We start from the raw sequence: 10,595 nt of genomic DNA on the forward strand, positions 1-10,595 counted from the left end.
GAATTTCATTCTTTTTTATGGCAGAGTAGTATTCCATGGTGTATATATATATATATATATACACACACATATACCACAGTTTTCTTATCTGGTCATCCCTCAGTAGACATTTAGGTTGGTTCCAGCTCTTGGCTATTGTAAATAGAGCTGCAATAAACATGGGAGTGGAGGTATCCCTTTGACATGATGATTTCCGTTCCTCTGGTTATAAACCCAGCAGTGGAATTGCAGATTGTGTGGCAGTTCTATCTGCAGTTATTTGAGAAACCTCCATACTGTTTTCCATAGTGGCTACACCAATTCACAGTCCCACCAACAGCGTGTAACAGTTCCTCTTCCTCCACATCCTCATCACCATTTGTCTTTTTGATAATAGCCATTCTAACTGGGGTGAGATGTATTTTCTCATCTTAGAAGGGCACCAGTCATTAGATTTAGGGACCAACCTAATCCAATGCAAGCTCATCTTAACTAATTACACCTGCAAAGATCCTATTATCAAGTAAGCATGTGTGTGAGTGTGTCATAGCAGTGCTGGGAAGGGGCACGAGGCCGAGTCGTACCAGTGAGAGGCAGCCTGTGGGGGAGACACGCCCAGCAAGGAGGTGCAGGGAAGGCTCCAAGTGTCTCTGGCCCCTTACTGCTGGCCCTGCCTCTGCTCCTCTCTGGAACATTCCACCTCTGTCAGGGGAGGAGCTCAGACATCACCGGATGATCTTCAGGCGCTGAAGTTCTATGACTATGCAACTCTAGCAGATGGAGCCTGAGGACATCCTAAACAGTTAGATCAGAGACAGCAAATGCATGACTCACGTTCTGCTGGTCCCCACGTCCACACCCACAGCTGGTATCACTAAGAAATTCACTACAGGCGGACACCAACCGATGGGAGAGACAGATCCCTTAAGAGGAAACAGAATGAGGTACAGCCCCAAAACACAGTGCACCTGGAGTTATCTTTGTTAAAATATGCCCCAGATCTATCCACTTGTCACTGTCTCTCCATCTCCACTTGCCCTTACCCTGGTCCAAGCTGCCATCCCCCACCCCCAGCACCCACGATGACCTCCTCCCAGGCCTGCCTTCATTCCTGCTGGCTCCCCCTTGCAGCAGCCTCCGTGGGAGGCTGCAGGCTCCAGTCAGCACAAGTGGCACCAGAGATGAAACTTATTACAAATTAAAAATAGAACTGCCATGTGATTCAGCAATCCCACTTCTGGGTATTTATCTGAAACAATTAGCAAGTTCATTATAGCATTATTCACAATAGCCAAGATGTGGAAATAACCTAAATGTTCATCAACAGATAAATGGATGAAGAAATATGTTATACAATTATTCAGACTTAAAAAAGAAGGGAATTCTGTGGTATGTGTGACATGCATGAACTTACAGGACATTATGCTACATGAAATAAGCCAGCCACAGAAGGACGTGTACGTACTACATGATCCTGCACACGGGAGGTGTGTGAGATAGTCACAGACAGACAGTGGGATGGTGGTTGCCAGGGGCTGGGGGGAGGGGGAGGGGAAGTTACTAATCAATGGGCATAAAGTTTCAGCTAAGCAGATGAATGAGCTCTAGAGAGCTGCTCTACAACAGTGTGCCTGTAGTTAACAATACTGCATTGTGTGCTTTAAAATCTAAGAGGGTAGATCTCATGTTAAATGTTCTTACTACGGTAAAATAAAATTAAAAAAAATAATTAAACAGAAAGAAATAAACCTTTATCTGGAAAAAAAGAAACGTATCACATCCCTGACCTGGAAGGTGGGAGGTGGGGAGGGGCCGAGGACTGGGCATTGTGCTGCCCTGGGAGGGGGGAGGGGAGGGGGGAGCATCCTGACCTTGTTTCCTGGGGACGTCTCCTCCTGCTGTGGTTAGGATGGGTCTGGGCTCTACACAGGGAGCTCAGCAAATGAGGAAGGGAAGTGAGTGCTGTAATCTGGGGACAGCATGCAATGGGCTGCAGCTTGCTGGGGATGCCCACGTGTGGAGCCACGGCTAATGTCTGGAATCCTGTTGATATCGCCAACTGTCTAGCTCTTAATCCTGTTCGTGATGCCAATTGTAAAGCTAGACGACCACGCTAGTTGTCGGGCTCTTTTACCTGCTGGTAATCCTGCACTGACTGGGCCAATTGTTGAGCTAAGGCTGGGTCTGGAACCCACAGACTCTTCAAACCCATTCACAGACTGGATCACAAACCCTAAACATGCCAGGCTGGGTCACCAGACCCCTTACACACAGGTCTATGAGCCAGATAACCGGCCAAAAGGTCCTTGGAAGCCATAGGTTGGAAAGCATGGCTGCGCCAGGCGGATGCCTGCTTCACTAGAACTCTCTCTACTCTCTCTCTCTACCTCCCTCTCTCTCTCTCTCTCTCTGAAGAACACAAGAATAGCAACAAAACTAAAAAGATACATAGGTGCGCATGTGCACTAACTCCACACACACACACACATATAATTTGCTTACAAAGGATGTGCTAAAACCACACCCAACGGGACCGAGGTGAGGGCCCTGACCAAACTATTCTATTTTCCCAACACCACGGCTCAGGTGCTGCCCCGGGGGTTGGCCAGTGGTACCCATCCCGCAGGGCAGGTCGGTCTCACAGTCCTGGTGTGGCCACTGGGTGTGCACGAGCCTTGAGATCACTTGAAACTAGCAACAACATGCCCAGATGCTAAGCTCAGAGGAAGCCCGGGCTGGTGTCTTCCACCTTCTGGTTGGGTAGCCCCCTCCCCTCCCTGCAGAAACCACCAGAAGGCTCTGGAGGAACACCCAGTAGAGAAGTTGGCTTTCTGACAGCACAGGCCCCTGCGCTGTCCCGAGGCTCGTTCCCTCTGTCTGCCAGCATGCATTTTATCTGCAGGATGAGAAAGAGACATGGCACATCAAAGGTTCATACAGTCATGGCCCAGAGGCAGCATCTCCTGGAGGGTCTCTGGGGAATGGCCTTCACTAATCGCTGAGTTTGGGATAAGAAAATGGGGAAGGTGCAGAGCAGCCCCACCTGCATTTCTCCTCTGGGACCCAGCTGCCTGAGCCAGCCTTCATTCTGCTTTGTCCCTCAAATGCATCCCTTTTCCTGGGTGCAGCCTCTTGGGCCTGAGCTGCTACAGGCTCATGGGGGCTTTCCGCTCCAGGATGCCTGCTTGCCATGGAAATGAGCCACATTCTCCAACACCAGCTTTGTCACTAATAAAGGGGACGTTCTGGTCTCCTATTGCCTCACTCTTGTGTCTTATTTCTCAGCTAGCTCAGAAGGTGGATGGGGACAGGGTTGTCATTGCCTGAGACTGCTCAGATCCTGGCAGCCAGAGCTGGCTCCAATTACAAAGCAGGAGGAGGCTTCAAAGAAAGGAGCATGACAATTTTAGTGGGGCCACACCACCTAGAGCCCACAGTCAGGCAGGGTTGGGGCTTCTGCAGAAGATGGGCAGAGGTCCCAAAGTCCTCTCCAGCCCTCATCTGGGCCCACAGCTGTAGCCCAGCACCGGGCACATGTGCTCCTGTGTGAGGGATAGGGAGGGTGCAGAGGCACCAACTGAACAGGAGCCTTGGGAAACTTGGGCAAGGTTGTACCCAGCACAGTGGCTCCAGCCCACATGGGCCAGTTCTAGAAACTTCCCTGAAATATTACTCTGTCCTAATCACCAAGTTCCCCAGACTTTCTCATGTTGGCATTGAAAGGCTTCCAGGGATGACTCCTCACCATGGGGTGGCAGGTGGGCAGCGCCTGGGGTGGGTACTCTCTACTCTCATACACATGGCCCCACGGAAATATTAGCACTTTCTGGGTTGGCCTTTGGTGGTCAACTGGTGATCACAGTTTATGGGGCTGTAAGAGGGTTGGGACTTGATGCTCTAATTTAAAGCAAGGGCAGAAGGTGCAGCCTCTGGGTGCACTGGGGCAGGGACGCATCTGAAATGCAAGCCTTTCCCATCACCACTAGTCAGGGGCTTGGGGTCCTCCGGCTCTGTGTGCTGACTGCCACCTCAGTTGTGATCAACTCAAAACCTGCACTTGAGTACTGTCCATGTGCCAGCATGGGCTAGGCCTCCACATACACAGGCTTAGGGACTGGCCAAGGGCTCGCCACTGATCTTGGAGTGCAGAGACCACACACACACACACACACACACACACACACGCGTGTGCATTACATGACGTACAAGCAACACGCTCCTGGGAACACACGGAGGGATCCCTATCTGCTCCTGCTGTGAAATGGCCACTGTAGACCTCTTTGCATGTCTGCCCAGTCACAATGTCCCTTTGTCCGGAAACTGCCTCCCCCTTCCACAGAGGTGTACGGGGGGTATTTCAAAAAGCTCGTGGAAAAATAGAATTGAAAGACAATCAAAATCTTCCCATGAAGTTTTTGAAGTACCTCACATTCTGTGGAATCTTGTTTTAGTCAGGGATCTCCAGAGAAACAGGACCAAGAGAAGTACAGGAGAGTAGAGTCTCTCTCTCCAGAGGGAGGGAGAGAGATTTATCACAGGGAATTGATTCCTGTGGCTGCGGAGGCTGACAAGTCCCGAAAACTGCAGTCGGCGAGCTGAAGACCCGGGAGAGTGGATGGTGTAGGTTTTTCTAGTCCGAGTCCAAAGGCCTGGGACCAGAAGAGCCATCGGTATGGTTCCTTTCTGAAGGCCAGCAGGCTCCAGACCCAGGAAGAGCCACTGTCCCTGTCCAAAGACAGGCAGGCAGGAGTTCCCTCTTACCTGCAGCAGGGTCAGGACTTTTGTTCTATTCAGGCCTCTACTGATTGGGTGAGGCCCACCCACACTAGAGGACAATACCCTACTTGGTCCATCAATTTAGGTGTTAATCTCAAATGAAACACCCTATTCAGAATAATGTTTGACAAAATATCTAGGCAATGCATGGCTCAGCCAAGTTTAAACGTAAAATTAACCATCACAGCTCTCCAGCCGATCAGATTCTCTCTCCAGAGGGGTTTTCCACTGGGACAGAAAGACAGCTGTCTCCTGCCCTGGCAGAAGGCTTTCCTATGGGTGTCCTTCTCAGCCCTGGAGCACCATGTGACACACCCCTCCCTACCCCTATATCTTGATCATACGCACACTTTTCCCTTAAGTAAGCTTGGGCTGGGTTTCATTACCTGCACCCCATGGACACTGGCTCCCCTCTGTCAGGTCCTCCCTCCTCAGTGGAGTCTTCACAGATCCCTCCCATGTGCTGTCACCACTGGGCTGGGTCACCCTCAACAAATCAGCCTGATAGAGAGTCTCACATGCTCAGTGGCTATTATAATAATCAGGGTGAAAACTGAAGACTGGGTGTGTGTTTGTTTTAAACACCAGCCACTCACTCCCAAAGACACATTTCCACCTGGGTGGTCACTACCCTTCAAAGCTGTGGCACCTCTTCAGTGAAAGTTTGAAATATTTTAACAGAGTTAAACGTCATTTAGGTTGGAGTCTCCAGAAATGCTAGTGTAGTTGAATATATGGTTTTAATGACAATTCTAGTTACTGATGGCCTCCCGTTCTTGGCCTGGGTACATGCAATATAGTTAAAACTAAAATGTCCAAGAGAAATGATTTAAAGTAAAGTTCTGGTCAGGAAGCAGGCCTTGGGAAACCTGTGTCGAGGTGCTTTGTTTTGTTTCTAGGAGAGAAGGAAACAGAGCAGGTGGAGGGCAGCCAATACCACGTCAGCATGGCTTCGTTTCTGCAGGGGACATGGAGATCAGTGGAATAGTTTCGTCATTCCGGTCACAGGTTGAAGCAAGGAGAGCTGAACGTTTGCAGTGCCGGTTAGGAAGATGCCTCGGAGACGACCTAATCCAACCTTCTCATTTGTCAGGTGGGGACAGGGGGCAACCAATTTGCTCAAAGTCATACAGCCAAGCAGCAGGAGAGCTGGGCTTTATACATAATCAGACACAAGTTCCTCTCCTAACTGGGCTGGGATCCTCATTACAGATCTGAAGACATACAGGAGGGCTACGAGGTCCTCAAACATTTGCTAAACTAAGCATTTGCTGTAACAAACATTCACGTGCGTCCCTCCCAATAGTCCACGAACTGGTTTGGCTCAATGTGCCTGCCTTTTAGACAGGCACTTCCAAAAAGAAAGCATGTATCTAGTCAGTGGGATCCATAGCAGCTTCATGGTATAAAGGGCCATGAAGTATCCTTGGCAACGACTGCCTTGGCCTGCTGTGCACAGTCAGAGGTGGTAGGTTGGACCTGCATTCACCAAGACTTTTCCTTGGCATTAGCCCGCTTGCAAGAAGACTTCATGGACTCTTGTGGAAAGTTCATCAAGGTCACATGCAGGAGAAAGGTGAGGATAAGGTGGGACTAAACAGGGACCTCCAGGGAGTGAATGAACTGAAAACGTTTCAGATGGAAGGAGGAAGGTGGGGGAAGGATGAAGTGGGAATTAGGGCACAAGAGCAACAAGGGTGTTGGGCTTGGGGAAAGCAGAGAGAGGAGAATCCTCTATGACACCCTTATGGGATGGAACTGAGGAGACATGCTCGGGCTATCTGACTCCAAAGCCCAGGCTCTTACTGAGCTATCTGTTGGCCCCTGCGTGCTATGGTAATAAATGCCCTTTGTCACAAAATGCTGTCCTCATCTGCATGGTGGGAACTCAGGATGGAGGTGGATTCCAAACTTGGAAGAAGCACATTCTTTTTTTAGTTTCCATATTGTGCTGAACACATGGGAGTGTAAAAGACAGTGGGATGTTCAGAATGTGGACATATGACAGTGGCCACAGGTCATGGAAATCAGGATGGGACATGACTTGAGGCCATTGTGGAAAGCGGGAAAGACAGAACAGCGGATGCACAGCCAGACTGGCTGGCCTTGGGGAAAGGGCGAGGAGAGATCATCATGGCAAAAGAGCTTTTTAAAGAGGAATTGTGATTGTGAAATATACCATGCACACTATGAAACGTATTGCACAACACAGAAGAGTGTATAAAATGCTTGTGAATCACTTAGAACACGATCATAAAACTAACACTTGAGTATTCACACCCGACTAAAATGACAGCACCTTACAAAGGGTTCTGTCTTCCCCTCTGTGGCGTCTCCCTTCCTGCCTCACCAAAGGTGACAACTCTCCTGACATCTGCTAGCCATTCTCCTGCTTTTCTTTACACGATCACTACTTACATGTGACCTCTAAACACTATATAGCTCAGTTTTGAGAAAGTAAGTAGCAAGCACAAACCCAGCTGTGCAAAGAAAGGGCAACATGGCCCCGTTAGACAGAGGCCCCAAGAGAAGATGACACAGAGCGTCAGAGGCTGGCCTCGGCCTCCCTGGCGATGACCTAATTATTTGCTATCCCGGGAGCTGGGCCAAGAAGCAGTTCAGTCTGCCGGAATGTCAACTCTGGGAGAGAGACCCAGGGCAATGAGGCCTGGGAGACAGAGTGGGGCAGCTCGTGTCCTGAGAAACCTGCTACCTCATTCTTGTGCTAGCCGTTCCTCCAGAGGTGATTCCGCACACATAACACCCCCATCACCACCACCAGAGTGTTGGGGGGTGGAGGAATGGGATTCAGCAAAGGCATCAATCCCTGCAGGCAGGACTGCAAGAGAGCAGGGCCCTGAGCTGGGGGGTTCATTGAGACTTTATAAGGAATAAACTCGGGTCACTCTGATGCTGGCCAGGGAGATGGTGATACAGGATGAAGCAGCCAGAGTAAGATCCTCGGGAATGAGGATGAAGACTTCTAAGAACAAAGATGTCTATCTCTACAGTTCAACCTGAAATCCATCGAGTCAGTCCTTCAACCAGTATTCACTGATCACCTTCTATGAGCCAGGCAACCCTTCGCCCACCACCAGTAAAGTCTGCTACGTACACACATGTCTTCCAAGACTGAGTTGTTGTGGATAACAGTGAAGAGCTAGAGTCCCTCTCTAGGTTTGCTGTGGCCCCAAACAGAGGACCCAGGCAATACTGAAGACCATCCATGCCTGGAATGAATCCAGCGGAAACAGAAGCTTGGAGCTGGTCTGCAGAAAGCCACCAACCCCACAGCAAGCCGAGGCAATCCTATCCACGTGTGCAAGGCGCAATTTAACCCATTGATTGGCACCTGGGCTCCTCTCCTGCATTCCTGTCACTGCCCGTGGCTCTTGTCACAAGCATTAGAAAGCCACCAACCCCACAGCAAGCCGAGGCAATCCTATCCACGTGTGCAAGGCGCAATTTGACCCATTGATTGGCACCTGGGCTCCTCTCCTGCATTCCTGTCACTGCCCGTGGCTCTTGTCACAAGCATCTCTACGGCTTAGTTATGTCCCCATGTGATTGTGAGCAACTACAGTGCAGGGAGCCAGCCCGTGTTTCTTTGTTCCCGCCAGCGCCACCTAGTACAATTTTTGGTCACAGTCAATGGTGTAGAAAGAACTTTTTGAAGGCACAGCCCATGCCATATTTCATCATGATGCAGCTTGACTTCAAATGGGGTGTTAGTTTAAAATTAATCTCCCCAGATCTTTAGAGGAAGCAGAACATACCAAGAGCAAGAACGTAGCCAGCGGATGATTGACACCTTTATTATGGGGAAATAATGTCTAGCATGTGTATCCTTCCAGTTGTGCAGCCGTTCATTTCCTCAAATTATCATCATGCAAACATTAAAGAAGGAAGAAAATGAACATTTCATGAGTGCCTGCTGCATGCAGTTTATCTTTGACTCCTCATGGATTAAAAAAAAAAGTGGCACTGAAGTCCTGCAGGGCATCTAGCCCTGAGTTCTCTAGTTTCAACTGAGCCTAAGGGACGAACTCCGGCAGCACAGAAATCACCTCCTCCTGTGCCGGCCAACATCTGACGTCCCGTCGGGGAGAAGCCTGGGGCCATGGTGGGCCACCGCAGCAGGTCTGTGCCAGGTTCCTCCCACGACACTGGGCAATGAGCTGAGCCCAGCCTGGCCTTCAGTGCCACACCAGCCCAGAAGCAGCAGCCTCTTCCTGCCCTCACCAGTGTGGCTCCTTTTGGGAAACCGAAGCAGGGCACAAAGACCGAATGGAGGAAAACCCCTCAGCGAGGGCAGAAAATGAAATTCACCAGCTCACCCAAGCACTGAACAAACAAAATATAAACAAATAAGGGAGCCATAAATACATGTCTCACGTCATGAGAAACATTTGCTTCTGCTTTTTCATGAGGCTGTGAGTCCAAACTGTGTTATATTAAGATGAGTAATTCTCACATCTCTCTTCTCACAGAATTTACCAAACGGCAATAATAGTTGACCTCCAGATTAATAAATGTTATGCAGCCGCCTGGTAAGTATTAAATGAGCTCAAAACAAACTCATGAAGTTGGAATCATCCTCCTTGAATTGACAGGGGAAAGTGACAAGGGTGGAGAGATTTCTGTGGGCAAGTAGGACTCTGAGAGCCAGATGTGGCTTCTAGTGGGGACCCAGAAGCCACCTCCAGGATAAAGTTCTCCTCTGGTGGCCAGTGGACCCTTCTCAGGAATGGTTCCAGGCAGTTAATAATATGAACAACTCCAACACTTTGTGAAATTATTTAGGTAATGAGCAAATAAAGATTATACCTCTAATTCCTTCTTCAAATTCTGATTTGGGGACCTGGACTCAAATAAAAAATTGAGACATTTGTAGCAGTCGGAGTTCAGCCACTGTGGAAGTTAGCATTTCTTAGAGTGGAGAAAAAACTCAGATAAAAAATTGCCCTAGAAAGTGAAATTGGATTTTTTTAAAAAATCAATGAAGTAACCAGGCTATTAAAATGGAAAATAAGTCTGATGTCATTCTGAAAAATAAAAGAGTTGAGTCACCTGCAGAGCCACTTAATTAAGCACAGGAAGTAACAAGAGAGCTTGAGTAATTCTCCCCATTAATGTCAGTATTTCAAAATGAGCGAGGGTTAGGCTGCTCTCTTCTAATCAGAGAGTTAAATCGGTTCTTTTGCCCTTAGGACATCTTGAGACATTTGAGGTTGATGAAGAGCAAAATGGAATGTATTAAAAATGATCCCAACTGCACCCGAACAAGGGGAAAGTGAGCTTTCTACTCCAGGTCGCTGGGGCAGCGAGTGCTGAAGGCCCCAGAGTAGGTGTGCGGCCCTTTGGGGCAGGAACGTACCAGGGTAGGGTAGGGAGGTGGCACGCGTGGGCCGCCCCCACTGCAGTCATAGATACGTGAGCGAAGGTCTTCCCAGAGTCCAAGCAGTTTTCATTTTCTGGCCTGTAGCCACTGAGAGGTTTGGTTGTGACAGAAGTGATGTGGGACATCCAGGCAGCTCTGAAGAATGCCTTCCATTCTCCATCTGGGTAGTGTGGGGTCGTGCGGGGTCTGGCCGGTGTCCCCTCCTGCCTCTACCAAGCGGAGCACCTTGACCATCAGTTGCAGCCAGGGCACCAGGGTGGGGTGCTTTCTGGAGCTGCAGTGTTGGAATGCCCTATCCCTCCCCAGGGAATCTGGGGGCAATCCCAAAGTGCACTTGAGGGCTCTGAGTCTGGGGTCTGTTAAGGACATGTGGAATCGGCTCCTGAGGTCACTGCCAGATCCCACACTAGAGTAGACTCAGACAACAAGGTGAATGGAG

Source organism: Galeopterus variegatus, unplaced genomic scaffold (genome assembly GCF_000696425.1).
Source record: "Galeopterus variegatus unplaced genomic scaffold, G_variegatus-3.0.2 Scaffold1431, whole genome shotgun sequence".
In the NCBI taxonomy this organism is placed as follows: domain Eukaryota; kingdom Metazoa; phylum Chordata; class Mammalia; order Dermoptera; family Cynocephalidae; genus Galeopterus; species Galeopterus variegatus.